The following is an 18675-nucleotide window of genomic DNA, read 5'->3' as shown; positions in this document are numbered from 1 at the left end:
TCAGCCCTTGCTGAGCATGCAGAGAAATCGAAACACCACGTCTGCATTGAAGAATCCAAAGTCATTGCTAGGGTTGATCATTTCCACCACAAGAAACTTAGGGAAGCGATTGAAATTGAAAGGCATGCCAGTAACCTTAATAGGGATGATGGGTGGAAATTAAGTAAAAGCTGGATTCCAGCTCTCTCTTCATGACTCTTCCTCCTTTTTTCTCCTTTCTCCCTCCAATTCTTCCTTATTTTCTTCTATCTTCTTCTAGTTTTATCCCCTATTATCCTTATTAATTTTCTTTAACTTCATATGTTTAACTTCATATGTCTAATATGATTAGTATATTTTTGAGCATCCTTTTTTTTTAATACAACTAAAATACATTTTGCGCTTAATAATACAACTTAACTATTAATATTTTTAGTTAACCTTTAGAGTTATCATTGCTTTCCTCCTACACTACTATCCTCCTATTTAAGGAAAAAGTTATACTCTAATTAATAATAATCAGATTAAATGGACAATATTAAAAAATATTCTTATTAAAAAATTTGATAATATTAAAAAATTGATAATATTAAAAAATTATCATTAAAATATTTTAATAATATTTATAAATTCTTACCAAAATATAATGAAATACAATATTTTAATTTTGAATTATTCCTAACATCTAGTTTTCAACCAAATATATTCTATTTAATAAGTCAACTAATATTATATAAATTAACTATTTTTATATAATATTAATATATAAATTGATATGATTAAATTATTATTTTATAATATCGAAATTAAATAATTAATTATTATATAACAACTAGTTTCTAACTAAATATTGAATAATTAAACAGATAACTCCTTGCCACTTTTCTTAAATAATATTTTACCTTTAACGAATTTACCAACGACTAGTTTTCAACAAATAATTATGGGCAATGATGCATCCATGCTACTTATTCCTTCAGATCGATTAATTTCTCACCTTGTCATGAGGATGAACCACATTAGTTGGTTCGAAACGTCGACCAAATCCTAATGATGTGATTAATCCGAAAGATTTATTTCTACATTATGGATCACAAATGTCTTAGATCTAACAGGGTACATATTGTGAAAAATCAGTTACTCGATTTCTACTGCAACAAACTGATTATATTTCACCTACTTGTTAAATTAATTTAACAAGTTACTTGCAGTTTTCTACGGCAAATATTGAAATACATACACTGCAGCCTACACCAAATAAAACTGTGGAAACTAAATACAACACATGAGAGAAATAAACATCACCCACATCTACACAGTTATTTTTGGACAAACGTCCTTGGAAAAACCCAATGCATGAAAACCAATGTAGCAACTGAGGGTTTTATTATTAAGCAGCAGTAATTTTGGGTACAATTTGTTGGATGCCCAACTGGCTATCCGATACAGAGAGAAACTGGACAAAACAAAACAGTGAGATGATCTCGCCCTGTCACTGGAAGATTAGGCTGTGATTTGTTAGAGGAAAGCCTCTACGTTCCTTCTGCATCAGCGTCTGTGCAGAACTGCGTCAACCCCATGCAGTCTTTGCATCACCTCTGTTGGGGACTGCGCCGCTCCTCCTTCTGACCCTCTGCTGGCTGGAAACTTTGGCTCTCAGCCTCCTGGTATCACAACATGGCTCCCAGCTTTTGAAAATCGATTTCCTTAGCGGGAATTGGATCTCCCTTCAGGCTCTGCGCTGCCACTGCGTCAGCTCTGCGTGTCCCAGCATTAGCCTCTCTGGACGTCGTTCTTCCCTCTCTGCCTTGTACTCTCCGACACAGGAAAACTCCCCATTGGATACTAACTCTACCCCTCACTGCAAAAGATCACTTTGAATTTCTCTCTTGGTAATTGCTGTGCTTCAGACTCTCAACTCGATGTGTTTTCCAATTCCCCCTCAAGCCTATAATTTTTTTTTTGAGAATCAACGACCTAGATTAGATCCTAATCAATGGCTTAGATCATTTTGGCTTGATCCTCGTCTTCTTCTAGAAGTTTCACCCATAGTTAGATTAATACCCATTAATTATTTTAATTTCCTACGTTTAGAGTTGGCACCCATTAAAAATAATTAATTATTTTAATAAGACCTTCTTCGAGTGGAATTTCCCAAAGCGATTTCTGAGTATTGTGGAATACATGTGTCCAAACCTCACTGAAAATTTTGAGACTTAGAGTACATCCGATGCTACCAGAAATCAACACATATAGGTAGAGAGTACATAGGCATAGGCCCGCAAGAATAGCTGTATATATTATTTTATGTTTTAATAGCGATGTTTGTTTAGATTTCAAGTGACTCGAAAGGCTAAATGATTTTATTTATCTTAGTTGATGAAATCTCTCAAACAAATTACTATAACGTCTCGTATTTGTTTAAATTTAGTTTTCGATTAACTACAAAAGGCCAAATAATTTTATTTATCTCATCTTTCAAACAGATTGCTATAAGGTCTCATAGTTGATGAAGTGAAATTTAACATTTATTTTGATAATCAACTACTCGCCTGCTTTGCATTGTTTTAGTTTATTTATTACTTATCATTTACATGTAGAAAATGGAATATTTACTTGGTAAAACGAAGGTGTGGAGTTAAAAAATTGAATGTCGAACAAATTAATTAGGAAAAATCCTTACTAGGGCTAAGCTTCAGTTAATTTGGTGGCTCTGCCTTGATCCGCTGAGACTGCAACTAGAACAACGACATCCTACTTCCCTAGATAATTCAAAATTCTATTAAGAAAGATGAGACAACTAATGAACATGGGTTCATTAGGATTAATAAGCACATGTAGATCCCACAACTTCTCCGTGGGCTCTTGGTTGACGACCATGGCTCTCGGTGGCTTTGGAGAACAACTGCTAGAATCGCATTTTTTATTTATTAATATGGATATGTTTCATAGTGTATTAAAACTACTAGCCTTGAATTGATTTGATGAGTTGCTCTTTGTGTACATAGACCTTACATATGCAGAGTGTTAGTTTTTGTAGAATCGAATGTATTCTAGCCACGAAATTTCGTGGAGAGGCTAGAATACATGAGTTCTCCAAAACCCAGAAATCGTTTTTGGAAATTCCGCCTAGAAATGATTTAATTTCAATTAAGTCAAGGCAAGAATCATCTAGAAACTCACATTGATCGATCTAGAGATGATTCTAGCCATTGATTAAGTTTTAATCTTGGCCGTTGGTGCTCCAATAGAGGATTGTAAGAGAACGTCGATGTGGTGATGGAGAATATACTTGAGCAGTTTGATTTCTTGGCAGATCGATTTCCAGAGTAGCAGCAGTCAGTTGCCGAGGAGAGATAGAGATCGATGTAGTGTGTGAGGGGCAGAGACAGTGAGGCTGGAGGAAGTATCCCAGATCTAGTGAGTACATTCGCAGAGAGGCAGAAGAGCCACAGAGAAGCTGACGCAGGAGCTGCATAGTAGCCTCTAGAGGCAAGTTCGATTTGCTGTGAGGGAAAGACGTATTCAGTTCCAGAGGTCGAGAAGGAGTCCCAAAGTGCCAGAGAACCATTTTTCCAGCTAGCAGAGGGAAGAACGACTTCATCAGAGACTAGTCAAAGGCTTGACGTCAAGCAGACTACGCAGGGCAGCGCAGAGGCTGACGCAGAGGGTCAAAGGGCCAAGTTTTTGAAGGAAAGTTGTACTGGGGTTTTTCTATGGGGTGAGGAAATTCATCACTAGAATTTTGCTAGTATTTTTCTCTGTAGGATTGCCAGATATCGACATCCAGTTGTACTCAAAATTTCTCACTGTTGCATAATAATAAAACTCTCAATTGCTACACTGGTTTGCCCAAGTTGGGTTTTTCCGAGGAATTTTGTCCAAAAATAATTGTGTTTATTTTTTTGTGTGTGTGCTAGCACTTCTCAGCTTCCAGCATTTTATTTGTCTGCATAATTTTTTTTTTTGTAAGCTGAGGTGGAACTCTTTCTATTACTGAATAGAAAATAAAACAGAACATAGTATCAAAACATATTAGCTCGCCCTCATGGGGAAACCGAGTAATTAAGCCATCTAAAGTTTTTAATGGCCGACCAAAAATAGAAAGCCCAAAGTCTGATTATCCTTGCAAGATGGACTAAACAGTCCTTAGAACTCCTAATCCTACTGGTCTGCATAAAATATATTCCCTTATCTAGAACATGCAAAAAACTATATTTAACTAGACTATGAACTTTCCTATACATATCTTTTCTCAGACATCTTCAGTTGCAGGTTGCTGGTTTGCTCCTCCGTCTGCTCCCTGATGTTCTCCCTTCAATAGCTGCTGTAATTCATCTAGTTTCTTCTCTTGCCTCTCTAAAGCAATGTGTATGAACCTCAGTTCCCTACGCAATTCAGGGCCTCCCTGCGCTATTTCCACCATCTCAGTAGCAACTTGCTCTAATGCTTTTGCCAATAAACTTTTCATTACCCAGTAAATGTGGAGAGATTGCTTGAACAGAGACATTCTGCCCCTGGTGTTGCCTGGGTCATGCAGTAAGAATTCCCAGTCCTCCATTTCTGCATCAGATTGGCCTTGTAGAGACTCCTCCTCCAAATGCTGCATAATTCTTCTAACCTCTGGATTTGTATTCTGCTGATAGGCCCTCTCAGCCTGGTGAATTCTCTGTTCCATCGATCTCTTCGTTTTTTTGGCTGGTCCCGCTTCCTGCTTGGAGTTCTCGCCTTTTTCACCTTCATTCCTGCTCTGCCCCCGACCTCTCTTGCCGCCCGTATCCACCCTGCTTCCCGCTCCCCTATCACTTCTTCTCATGCCGTATCTTCTTACGCGCTCCATCTGCGGTGCTGGCTGATCCTCTTTCGACTGCTGGTTCCCACCGCCTGCTAATCTGCCCTGTGCGTTATACTTCCTGTTAGCTTCGCGGCGGGGTTCTTCCTCCTCAGACTCATCCGCAATCTCAAAAATTTCGGCCGGGAGCTCCTCTTTCGCAGCAGCCTTGCCTTTCCTGTCCCTGCTCTTGTCAGCTGCAATATTCAGCTCCTCCGCCACCCTAGACTTCATCCTGGTTTCCATGCTATCTCCAATTATGCCACGGGGTATGCTCTGGTGCCGGCTAAAAACTTTCCTGTCTCGCTGTCTCACTACTGTTCTGACCTCTGCACGCTGAATTGGGGAGAAACTAATCTGCTGCCTTCCCTTACCCGTCTGGGTACTTATTATCTTTCTGCCCCCGAAGTATGCCACTATATCGGCGCTGCATTGCCGCCATTTATTATCCGGGATGTTGCCTCTCCTAGCCATCATTCCTTGTTTATCATTTACCGTCTGAAGTTCTGACATGCCGCTCCACCATCCTCTCCGATCGCGCGCATTAATTATTTCGCGGTGGGGGTGATCCTGAGATGCCTTCCACGCACGCCGCCGGTGTACTGCATTGTGCATTACCATCATATCATTCCTCTGTCCACACTGACCTGCATTCATTAACCGAGATCTCCAGTCCCGCTCACCTATCCAGCTCATTAATCCTGGCGTTCTCGCTCGTTGCCTGATCATGATCTTCATTTATAATCTTTGCCAAGTCTACCCAATCTCTGCTGGCACACACCGCTTTCCATTGGCTGTCTACAATGCTGCCTCGTCCTTTACAACCCCAGTTCGCCAGGAAGTCGGCCGCGCGGTTCCCATTCCTCCTTACATGGTTAACTAATTTGTATTCTATCCTTTTTAGCAGACCCGCTATCTCTTGGACAATTCCGGCAGTTCTCCAACTGCTTGTAATTCGTTCCCAATCTCTTCCATTGCTAAGTTTCTTCAATATTTCAATCGCGATCTGGGAGTCACCAACTATTTCCAAGTTTGTATAACCATTTCGGATTGCGATTTGCAGCCGCTAGTGGATCGCCCAAAATTCAGCCTCATTATTCGTCATTTCCTCGCCCCATTCAGCGTAAATCCACCTTACCTGCTTCTGACTATCGCGAAATATGCCTCCGAAACCAGCATTGCCAGGATTCCCTTTCGATGCTCCATCAAAGTTTAATTTGATGAAGTTATCTCTGGGATAAATAAATTTATCTGAATTTTGGATTCGCGCACTATGCCTGATGTCCTGCTTATGATACACCATCTCATATTTTAAGTTTAAACTGTTCAGGATCATCTCCTCAGTTTGATTAGCCTTCCAGTCCTCCACGTCCCATTTCTCCACCAAGATTGTTTCCCTCATTAGACTGACCGCTCGTCTCCATATAGTTTCCGAATCTTTTATTTTGTCTTGGAATATTCGGTGGTTCCTTTCTTTCCATATCATCCATAGCACGAAGCCTGCAATAAGGTCCCAAGCTCTGCGAACAACTTTACATTGGAATTTCTCCTTATTCCATTGGAAAATTATTGCGTTAATGTCTCTGGGAGCTATCTCAGATTTGCCAAATATCTTTCTTGTATCCATCCATAATTTCTTAGTGAACGAGCAATTAATTAGGAGGTGATTTCGGGTCTCCTCTTCGTTTTTACAGAGACAGCATCTTGAGGGTCCACTGAAGCCTTTTTTTTGAATTCTGTCCCAAGTTAGGATCTTGTTCTTAGCTGCAAGCCATATGAATAGGGATACTTTCGGCCACCAGTTGCTTCCCCAAATAATCTTCCATTCGAGATTCTCCTCATTTATAGCCTCTGTGTTCGCTAAGTAGTATGCCTCTTTGACGGTGAAAGATCCTTTCATGGAGTTCCCCCATCTAAGAATGTCCCTTCCTATACGAGCTCTAATTTTCCTGGAATCCACCTCTTTCATATAAGCTTCTTGTTGCTCTTGATTTAGCTCATAGTCCCATTCAATTGGTTCTATCCATTTTCTCCAGATTCCATTCAATTCATTATCTTTCCAATAGTCTTTGACACATTTTCGATTTCCCTCTATTCTTTCCTGAAGCTGTTGGACCGTCTGAATTTTGTTCATTTTTTCCTTCTGCTGCCATTTTTCATCCCAGAAGTTGGCTTCCTCTCCGCCTCGAATTTCCCAGAATGTATGGTTTTCTACTATATCTCTGTTCTGTCGAGCTAGATCCCAGATTGTTGAACCCTTGGGGGTTTCTCTCTGTCTTAAAATGTCAACTATTGTGTCTGGCATATTGTATTTGAGTCTCCAAATGGCTTTCCACAGGTCATTACCCTCTCTTAACCATCGCCACCAGAGCTTCGCTCCTAACACTTTGTTGAGTTTTTCCGGGTCGCGTAAACCCAATCCTCCTTTTTCCTTCCTCTCTGTTAGGTGTTTCCAAGAAACTAGGGCCCATTTTTTCTGTTGATTCGCCCCTCCCCAGATAAACTTTCTCATGATCTCTCTAATCTTTGAACAGACTCCTAAAGGGGCCGCCATTATCGACAGAGGATATATGGGAATAGCTTGGAGGACTGATTTCGCCAGCACTACCCTTCCTGCCATGTTTAAAGTTCTAAAAGCCCAGTTTGCCACTCTGTTTCTCAATTTGTCCAAGACTCCTTGCCAATTTTTCAATTTTTTGGATGTGAAGTCCAATAAATTCCCCAGGTATTTCGTAGGCAGCTCTCCTCGCTTAAAGCCCATCAGTCTTGTAAGATGAGTTTTAATCTGTTCCATAGTATTAAATATAAAAACACAGGATTTGTCTCTATTAATTTCCAGTCCAGAAGCTTTAGCAAATAAGTCCAAAATCCTCTTCAGCTGTCTCACTTCTTTTACAGTTGGTTCCCCAAATAACATAATATCGTCAACGAATTGCTGATGGGTTAAGGGCAGATCATTACCCCATAGCTGCAAACCCTTGATTTTGTTCGCTGCCCGTTCTTTTTTAATATATCTACCAAGGCCTTCTGCTGCCAATATGAAAAGAAACGGAGATAATGGGTCTCCCTGTCTAATTCCTCTAGACGCATTAAAAGTTTTTGAGGGGGTTCCATTAACAAGTATGGAGAAGTTCGGAGTTGAAATTAGACTATGAATCCACTTTACCCATCTCTTGCTGAAGCCAAAACTTTCCAGGACTTCTTCCAAGTATTTCCAATTCAGTCTGTCATAAGCTTTCGACAGATCTAATTTAATCATCATGCCCTTTTGTTTTTTCAATTTTAATGAGTGGATAACCTCTTGGGATACTACAAGGCCATCTAGGATTTGTCTACCTTCTACAAAACCCGTTTGTTCAGTAGATATTAACTTGTCCAGCAAGGGTTTCAGTCTTTTGGTGATCAAGGTTGTTATTATCTTGTAAATAACATTACACAATGCTATGGGTCTAAAACTGTTGGCATCTTCTAAATTATCATTCTTAGGAATCAGAGCATAGAAGGTAAAGTTAATGGCAGGCCATACCTTCTGGTTCATCCGAGATTCTTCTATCAATTCTAGGATTTCTCTTCCCAGAAAATGCCATCCCGCTTGGTAGAATTCGATCGTGAAGCCATCTGGACCTGGAGCTGTACCTTTTTTCATGGATTTTACTACTTCTATCTCCTGTTGGCAGCTCTCATCAGAGCCTTATTTTGGTCTTCTGTAACTAATCGTGGAATGGCCGAGCATATTTCCTTTATTGCTTCCGATCTGTCAACTAGAGGCTCTGCTAGGATATCTTTGTGATGTTCCACCAGCACTTGCTCGATTCCTTCTTGCTCCACTACTCTTTCGCCATTCTGGTCTTTGATGGATAATATCCTGTTTCTTTGTCTGTGTTGAATCATTGCCTGATGAAAGAATTTTGTGTTCCTTTCCCCTTCCCTTAACCATTTTATTCTTGACTTCTGCCTCCATAGAATTTCTTCTTGCTTTCGCCTTTCCTCTAGTTTTCCAAGAATTATCCCTTCTTCTCTAATGCTCTCCTCTGACCTACCTTCTGTTATTATCTTTTGTTGCAGTGATTCCATTTCTCCCTCTAGTTTTTGTTTGTCTTCCATAATGTTACCGAATTCCTCCTTATTCCATTTCTTGATTCTCCCTTTCAACTCTTTAAGTTTCAGTTGGAATGTATGCATCTTTCCTTTACCCTGAACTGTACTTTGCGTCCACCATTCTTCCATTTTCTTTATGAATCCCGGGTCCCTTAACCAAAAGGATTCAAATCTGAAGGGTCTCCTTCCATGATTCCTTTTAATATCCACCTCTAGTCTGATAGGCCAATGGTCAGATCCAAGAGATGGCATGATCTTCGCTTCAACGAAAACGTCCTTGTTCATAATAGTTTATGATACTAGGAAGCGATCAAGTCTCAATGCTATCTGATTCTTGCCTCCCCTCCTATTGTTCCAGGTGCAGATTCCATTGATAGTTTGAATGTCTACAAGTCTTAAATCATCTATCATATCATTGAACATTTCCATGTATTGATCTGACTTTCTTATCCCTCCTTTTTTCTCCTCTAGGGATCGGATTAAGTTAAAATCGCCTCCTATAACCCATGCAGCCTCTGGATAAATTCTACGAATTACTTTCATGTTTTTTATAAAGCTTTCTTTTTCTCCTGGGGAATGTGGGCCGTAAACCCCTGAGATGACTACCTTTTCTTTCGTTCCTACTATTCTACCAATGCCTGTAAGGATTCTGGTCATACTGGTCCAGCCTTCTAGGATTATGTCGTTTGGGTTCCACAAAATTGCAATTCCTCCCGCAGATCCAATAGCACCTTGCCCCATAACTTCGTATTGAAGCTTATTTTTGTTGATTATTTCTTCCAACTGCTGCACTGTAATTTTTGTTTCCTGAAGAATCATAATACTTGGCTTGTCCTTTTTCAATTTCTCTTTCATGTACCTCTGTTTTCCTTTACTATTCAGACCCCTAATATTCCAGCTGATGATAATCATTTAAAACTTTTGATAGGAGGGGAAGAATACCTCTGACAGAGGTATCACTTTACCTGAGTTTATCAGCGTTTCTCCCACAGTCTGAATGGCTTCACTCAACGTTTTCCGTCCTCTTTTCCTGCTGTTTTTGCCAGAGCCGTCCATTCCCATCTGACCATTCTCCTGTTCGCTTACTATGGTTATCTGTTTATCCATGTTCTCCCCTTTTTTTTCCTTGTACTTTTGAAATGCTTCTTTGTACAGTTGTTTCTGTTTCTCTGGTATGAATCTGCTATCCAGGTTTTTCCATTCCTGAATTAACTGTTTCATGATTTTTTCCTCCTCCACCTCATTTTCCATCTGGCTTTCCACTTCCATCTGGGTTTGGTTTGTTACTGTTTCTGACTTTCCCACAGCTTTGTTCAGCTGCTTTCCCCGTATCTGTTTCTTTTCCCTTAATTTCTTCAACTATCTCCATTGGCGTATTTCAAGATCTTCATCATCCTCCAGGTTCACTTCATAATCCTCGTTTTCGTCTTGGAGGATTTGAAACTTGTTTTGACTCGCTGTATTAAGGGGCTTTTCTTGTGTCTGAGTTTTGGAGCCCTCTTTGCCTTGTTTCTTCCTTCTTGTAACCTGTTGAAAGTCCCTATCTGCCTCTTCCATTTTTTCTGATTCTCTTTGATGTTCTTCTTGATTTCTATTTAACCCTTCCTCCTTATTCAACGGACATTGTCTATATAGATGGCCGTATTCATGGCACTTTCGGCACCTGAACGGAATATGTTCATAGTCTATTGGCTGTTGCCAGATTTCATCATGATATTCCAGCTCAATATATTCTGGAAGGGGTTTTGCTATATTCATGTATACACAGAGCCTTGCATATGATGTATATTTGCCTCGCTTTGTTGCTTCTGCTATTTTGACAAAGCCCCCGATTGTTTTCCCAATCCCCTCTAGTATTTCAGGATCCCAAAATTCCACTGGTAAACCAAACAATCTAACCCAGATTGGGGCGGCTAGCATTCTTTCTTTTTCAGGGTTATATCGTTCTTCCCAGTATTTCATAAACAGACCCGCATTGTTCATAAAATACGGTCCTTCCTCAAAAACCCTTTCTTTGTCCTCCAGATTCGCGAAGATGGCTGTAAAAAACCCTTTTGCTCCCAGTTTCAGATCTATATGTCCTTTTGGTCTCCACCTTTGATAAATCCACCTGTACAGTTCTTTCTCAGTTGGCCAATACCCTACAAACTTGCATATCAGTGCATGGTCCTTCATGTAGCAGTTATATTCCTCAAGTTTGTTGCAGGGAATGACATATCTAGGTTGTTTTTGTGCCCTTGGAAGGCATTTCCCACCCATCCTCTTTTGCCATAGGTTACCCATCACTGGTGCGTAGTTTTCCTTCTGATTACGCTGCATTCCGCTTGCACTAGTTTCACCTGCTACAACATTTTTATAGGAGGGGATCTCTCCCCTCCCCTGTCGATTTTCCATTTCCTACTCAGCTCTAATACTTTTAATGTTTAACCTCGTTTCTCTGCTGAAAACTTATCACTTAATTCGTTTATGCTTCGAGATTACCTTGCTCAATCCACTTGCCGTGCCTCTCTTCGACTTCTGCCCCACGATTTCCACCTGTAGCTTTGGAGTACTGCGCCGTCTGCTTACCCTAGCCTGCAAACGCGCCCGTGAACCCTAAGCGCCGAGTTTTCAGGACCATTTGTCTGCATAATTTTATTTGTGAAGGTTTTAGTGTGTTTATTTCGATATTTACAGTAGCAGATAAATTGTTAATTAATTAACAATTAGGAGAAATAATAACAGTTGTTGCAATAGGATTCTAGTGTAGGAATTTTCACATGGTGTTAGAGCGCAGTTGATCAGTTGGAGATCTCAGAAACGAAGGAAAGGAATTTTGCTGCTCAACAAGGGTAGCAAGCTGAAATTCCCAAGGGCAACACAAACTTTTGCAGGAGGTCGAATTGCTTGAGAAAGTTTGATTTTTCTGAAAGGGGCAGAAAAATTCGATCCTTCCAGATCAAGTGATTCCAGAGGCAGAGGGAGAAACTCAGTTATTTTGTTGGGCATATCTCTAGTTGGACGCAGAGGGTTTTGTGGCAGTATGTTGAAGCAGAACCAACGTCGAGGTGGAAGAGAGAAGAATACACACAGAGAAAATTTTCCTTAGGGAACTTCTAGTCTCAAGAAGTTCAATTTTTCCTTGCAGATTGGCAGTAGTTGTGAGCAGATCTTCTCACTCCAGAAGGGAGTGCGAGTAGCAGAGCAACAACGGAGTAGTAGGAAAGAGGAAGTTTTCGTCAGTTCATTGAGATGGCCACTGTTGGGATTCGTGATCAGGATAGGTTGGATGGAGCTTCCAACTACGTCATCTGGAAGGCAAGGATGTCCCTCCTTTTAGATGAATATGGCATGAAAGCCTACATTGATGCTGTAGTGGTGGTTCCCCGGGATGCAGATCAGTAGAAGGGATATAAGAAGGAGATGGCGCGGGTGAAGCGATTGATCTTGGATGGAGTATGGGATCATATTGTCTCACATATAGCTGGTAAAGATACAGCCAAACATATGTGGGATGGTGTCTCCATGTTATACTAGGGAACTTCCGTGTAGCGAAAGATGTTTCTTGAGGAGAAGATGAGATGCATCCAAATGCGGAAGGGGAAGGCATAGATCCCTTCCTAACTAGGATTTAGGAGGTCTGGGACCAGTTGTCAGCGGCAATGCCTCAATCCACGAAGCTAGTGCGATTGGAACTCAGTAACGTCTTAGAGGATTTGCAGGTTTTGTCCAAAGCATATTGGGCAGAGATAGGCTACTAGACTGGGATAGAATGTGGGCTGATTTGCAGCAGGAGAAATTGAGGTGAGCTATGTTAAAGAGCTCCATCAGTGGGAGTAGCAGCAGCGGATCGAAGATGGTGAAGGAGGAGGAGAATGTGTCCCTCGCATCAAAGGGTCCCAGTCAGGGATAGGGGGAGTAGAGAAAGAAGAAGAAGGACCTGTCAAAAGTCAAGTGCTTTAGATGTGGTGAGCTCGGTGACTATATTACCCAATGCCATTTGAGGAAGAAGGACAAGGAGGAGAAGTAGGACTAGCAGGAAGCTTTAGCTGAAATCAATAGGCTTTCTTCTAGGCTGGGGGAAGACTTCGTTGCCGATATACCTCCTGGAGTGAGGTGGGGTGACTTGGTGTTGTAGCCACAGAGTGCTACAGTTGGAAAGGATCCTTGAGGAGTCCACTTCATGGATCATTACCTGGCTACGGGGGCCCACATTATTCAGTAGTAGGATGGATCAGTGACAGTTGATTTAGTCAGATGCCCAAGTGACAGTTGCATAGATTAGTAGCAGTTAGATGTTGGGGATCGCAGTGCAGAGTTGGCAGCAATGCAGTTGGCACAATGCATGTTGATTTGGGGTAGCATCGGATGTGCTCTAGCCATGAAAATTGGTGGAGAGGCTAAAGAACATGAGATATCCAATACCCAAAAATGGGTTGGGTAGATTCTAACCAGTTTGGGAGATATTAAAATAATTAATATTTTTAATGAAGTTCCTAAGTCTAAACTTAGGAAAAATAAAATATTAATGGGTATTAATATAAAACTGGGTTAGAAGGGTCCAAAGTCATGGATCAAGCCAAATCTAATTTTAGCCGTTGATTAGAGATTTAATCTCGGCCGTTGATGGACCAATGAGAAAAGTATAAGAAGAGGCTTGAGGGTCAGTTGGAGAACACACTGAGGGAGACCAGCCAGTTTGATTTTTGGAGTGTGGTTAGCTGAGAAATTTGAACTAGTGGTCTGGAGAGTAGCAAGAGGTAGCAAGTACGGAACAGACAGTCATGAACAACACTAGAAGACCAGCGCAGACGTTGGAGAGGCAGACGCAGAGCCTCTTAGGAGACGCAGAGGCAGGATCAGACTGCGCAGTCACTGGAGGGCCTGCGTGGGTGACGCAGAGAGGCAGGGGCTGACGTAGAGTGTCTAGGAGCTATGCAGAGGTTAGCTAGGCAGACGCAGAGATTGGGAGAAGTGTTGGAGAATTTTCTCTCTGTTGGGTAAGCCAGTTTGGCACCCTGTTGTACTGAAGAATTGCTGAATAATAAAATCCTCCCTTGCTGCACCGGTTTTCCCACATTGGGTTTTTCGGGGACTATTGTCCAAAATATCTGTGTCAATGTGTTGATTCTTGTGCATGTGTTTGTTTCTGTATTATGGTGTGATATCTGCAGCAAAATTTATTTTAATGTTTATTGAAGGAATTTCATAAATAACTTATTGGAAAATAAGTAGGTAAAGTAAATCAGTTGTTGCAGTGATAGAATTTTCACATGGTATCAGAGCAAGTAATCAGAGACAGGAAGGGAAAATCAATTATGGGTCGAGACCATGATGCAGAGGCATCTACATCAGGAGAATCGCACATATTTTCAAAAAATTTCACAAGAGAAAGTGATTTCGATTTCTCTATGTTGGCTTCCAGGCTGGAAGAAGAAGTGGCTTGTATGACTAGTTTTGCATCATCAGAGGTATGGTATATAGACAGTGGAGCCTCTTGGCATATGACGGGAATCCGGGAATGTTTCTCAGATTATCGGGAGGAGAAGATGAACTTTCAGATCACCATGGGGAACAAGGCAAAGTGTACTCCAGTAGGGAGGGGTACCATAGTTTTTCAAACAGAATCGGGAGAGCGGTTCCGTACTACCAATGTGTTGCATGTACCGAGATTGGGGATGAACTTACTTTCCGTGTCGCAACTTCAAGGCAAAGGCTATGACATCTTCTTCATCAAGGAGAAAATATACGTTAAACACCCGAGCTGGAAAAAGAAAGTGCAGATCAGGATCGAAAGTAACAGGTTGTATAGACTAGGTTGTATGGCCTAGTGCTGACGCAGAGAGGCAGGGGCTGACGCAGAGTGTCTGGGAGCTACGCAGAGGTCAGTCAGGCTGACGCAGAGACTAGGAGAAGTGTTGGAGAATTTTCTCTCTGTTGGGTAAGCCAGTTTGGCACCTTGCTGTACTGAAGAATTGCTGAATAATAAAATCCTCTCTTGCTGCACCGATTTTCCCACATTGGGTTTTTTTGGGGATTGTTGTCCAAAATATCTGTGTCAATGTGTTGATTCTTGTACATGTGTTTGTTTTTGTATTATGGTGTGATATCTGCAACAAAAATTATTTTAATGTTTATTGAAGGAATTTCATACATAACTAATTGGAAAATAAGTAGGTAAAGTAAATCAGTTGTTGCAGTGATAGAATTTTCACAGTGCAGAGTTAGTAGCGGGGCAAATTCTTCAGTGACAATGCAGATGCTAGTAGCAGTTAGAGACTAAGGAGACAAATCATACTGATCACAGTTGATTCAGTATTTTGGATGCTTTTCAGTTGCCGATGTTGCAGTTGCAACAACAACAAATGAGAGGGAGTTGTAGTGGAGATGCAGTGTTGGCAACAGTATGGCGGTGTCAGCAGCAACACAGATGTAGTGTATATCAGAGTTGTGTAGTGGTTGGTGGGCAGTATGGCCAGACATCGACAACGTGATAGGAGATGATGCAGATATAGGGTGTTGTGGCAGGGAGTGCAACACTAGAACACATTCCTCTCTAAGAAGGAGTGTAAGTTTTTGTAGCATCAGATGTGTTCTAGCCACGTGGTGGAGGGGCTAGAATACATGAGATCTCCAAAACCCATAAATCGTTTATAGAAATTCCGCCTAGAAATGTCTTAATTAGGTTATTAACCAGTTTTTAAATATTTCCTAAGTTTAAACTTAGGGAATATGGTTAATTAATCAATATTAATTAATTAATTCAAGACGAGAATCATCTAGAACTCACACGGATCGATCCAGAGATGATCATAGCCGTTGATTAAGTTTAAATCTTGGCCATTTGTGCTCCAACAAAGGATTATAAGAGGAGGTCGACGTGGTGATGGAGAATATATATGAGCAGTTCGATTTCTTGGCAGATTGATTTCCAGAGTAGCAGCAATCAGTTCTCGGAGAGAGCTAGAGATCGAAGCAGTGTGTGAGGGGCAGAGACAGTGAGGCTGGAGGAAGTACTCCAGATCCAGTGAGTACATTTGCATAGAGGTAGAAGAGCCGCAGAGAAGTTGACGCAGGGGCTGCGTAGTAGCTTCTAGAGGCAAGTTCGATTCGCTGTGAGGGAAAGATGTCTTTAGTTCCAGAGGTCGGGAAGGAGTCCCAGAGTGTTGGAGAATCATTTTTCCAGCCAACAGAGGGCAAAACGACTTCATTAGAGAACAGCCAGAGGCTTTACGTCAAGTAGACTGCGCAGAGGGTTAGAGCACCAAGTTTCTGAAGGCAAGTTGTGTCAGGGTTTGCCTATGGGGTGAGGAAATTCCAAACTAGATTTTTGGTAGTATTTTTCTCTGTAGTATTGCCAGATATCGGTATCCAGTTGTACTCAGAATTTCTTGCTACTGCATAATAATAAAACCCTCAGTTGCTGCATCGATTTTCCCAAGTTGGGTTTTTCCGGGTACTCTTCTCCAAAAATAATTGTGTTAATTTAATGTGTGTGTTCTATCTTTTCTCTGCTTCCAGGGTTTTATTTTTCCACAGAATTTTATTTGTGAAGGTTGCAGTGTGTTTATTTCGATATTTGCAGTAGCAGATAAATTGTTAATTAATTAACAATTAAGAGATATAAAAACAGTTTCTGCAATAAGATTATAGTGTAGAATTTTCACACAGACTATTGTGAATCTTGTTCTCCAATAGACCCACAAGCTCATTCATAGACAGTATTTGGCAGCCAAATCATTCTCCACATCAATAGTCTCCTGTTTTGCTCTTTTGACTGCGTTGGGACAGACTGTTCTTTTTCTGCGTGGCTTTCAGTTTTGTTTTACTTGCAGTTACTTTTATTTTCTTGAAAGTGCATTTGGTTGGAAATATAAAATTGCGATCCCATTACACTCTGAATGTGAATTCGTGTCCGTGATTTAAAAAGCTTCCGTGATATTATGTTTTGGTTCGGGTAACATTTAATAATCTTTCAAATGTCCTTAATAGATTTAGGTTTCTCGCTTGGTTGATAACATTTTGATAGAAGAGAATCAAAGGAAGACGCTGAGGAAAAGTGATTTTTATAAATAATAAAATATTTAATAAATATCATTTTGAAAATTTATTTAATATAAATATTAATAAAATTTAGAGTAATTCTGACATATGAATGATAATTAGTTAATTAATTATTTTTAAAAATTTTGTGAAACATTTTTTTATTAAAATCTATTATTTTATAAATTTAAATGATAGAATGTGTAATCTATTAATTTGATAATATTTGTTATGGATATTTAATAAAATTATTTATTGAACTTTTATTATTTTTAGAATGTAATGCTCTCTTAAACATTGTGATAATTAAACAAAATTGTTTTAAAAATTGTGTTACAAAATTATTTTAGAAATTGTGTCATCATTATTTTAAAATTGAATGTGTGTATGTATATATGTTCATGTCATCACTATTTTAAAATTGAATGTGTATGTGCATATATAATTGAAGATTCCACTTTAACACCATTAATGCCAGCACTTGCTAGATACTAGTGGAGATTGTCATAAAATTGAAACAAATTTTTGTCACAGAAGAAATGGATATAGCGTTGAGAGGAAGGATCTATTTCTTCCAAAGATTAAAACATATCAAGGCTTTGTTGTGCATAGATATAAGTTCTCACCATATAGTCTATTGTGGAAAACAAATGATTACATAGTTGCCAATGTATCATCCCGTGAAAGAACTTAACCATAAAGTTACCATTTGTGGAAAACAAATTACATAGTTGCCAATGTATCATCCCGTGAAAGAACTTAACCATAAAGTTACCATAAAGTTCTGACAGACCATATTAAGAGGCACAAAGTAACCTTATAGCACCATTTTGTTGTTGGAACTGCGTGGAAAGTTCTCACAGACCATATTAGGAGGCACAAAGTAATCTTATAACACCATTTTATTGTTGGAAACAATGTCCACTCTAATGTTGTACCTATCAGATATGGAAGCATGCAAATAGATTAAAATCAATGCCATTAGGAATGGTTCCATGATGTTGCATATTCAAATAGTGGCTAATATTGATGGTTTATATTTCACACAATATGAATGTACTAAGATCAATGCCATGAGGAATGGCTCTATGATGTTGCAGAATGAAATAGTGTATTTCTGATATTCATGGTTTTTATTTCACAAAATATGAGTGCAGTTGAAAAGTGCATTTTCAATATTATACTTGTAGTTTTGCTTTTCTTTCCTTTTAATATATATATATATATATTAAAAAAATGAAATACTAAAATTTAAAATTTAATATATCAATATTATTTGCTGGAATATGAAACCAATTTCATTCTCTTGTCAGACTATAAATTTAGAAACTTTGCAGTATTTTCTGACCTTCGCTTGGAGAACTATTTCGTAGATTTCATTTTTGTGATATAATTTGAATATTCGATGCACTTAGGAATTGTGGCATGCTTATGAACCCAAATTACAACTTTTTCCAATTTAACAATCCTATTGGCCTACACCATTTCCATTGCTAGTTTCATATATTTTACAATATATATATATATATATATATATATATTCCTGGGATGCTCCACTCAATGCTTTTTGGAAAATGGCTTTCCCGACACTCCCGCTCCACTCCGTCTTTGGAAACCTTGCTCAGGATTCACAGGCTGCAAAAACACAAGTTAGTTTCTGCAGATGACCAAAAAATCTCAATAATAAATTCATGCACATGTTAGCAATATCTCCAACAATAAAACTGTGTACAGCTTCCATGCAC

General features: G+C 39.6%; 1 protein-coding gene across 1 annotated transcript in view; it reads left to right on the top strand.

The window, feature by feature from the left end:
* LOC149169316 (receptor-like serine/threonine-protein kinase At1g78530) overlaps nt 1-18675 on the top strand; it is a 193075-nt gene that overhangs the window by 94610 nt on the left and 79790 nt on the right. The window lies entirely within an intron of this gene.

Source organism: Pinus tabuliformis, chromosome 4_2, assembly GCF_031772625.1.
Source record: "Pinus tabuliformis cultivar Carrire ecotype Pingquan chromosome 4_2, CPIR1, whole genome shotgun sequence".
Classification (NCBI taxonomy): domain Eukaryota; kingdom Viridiplantae; phylum Streptophyta; class Pinopsida; order Pinales; family Pinaceae; genus Pinus; species Pinus tabuliformis.
This window is presented reverse-complemented; position numbering and strand designations above follow the sequence as displayed.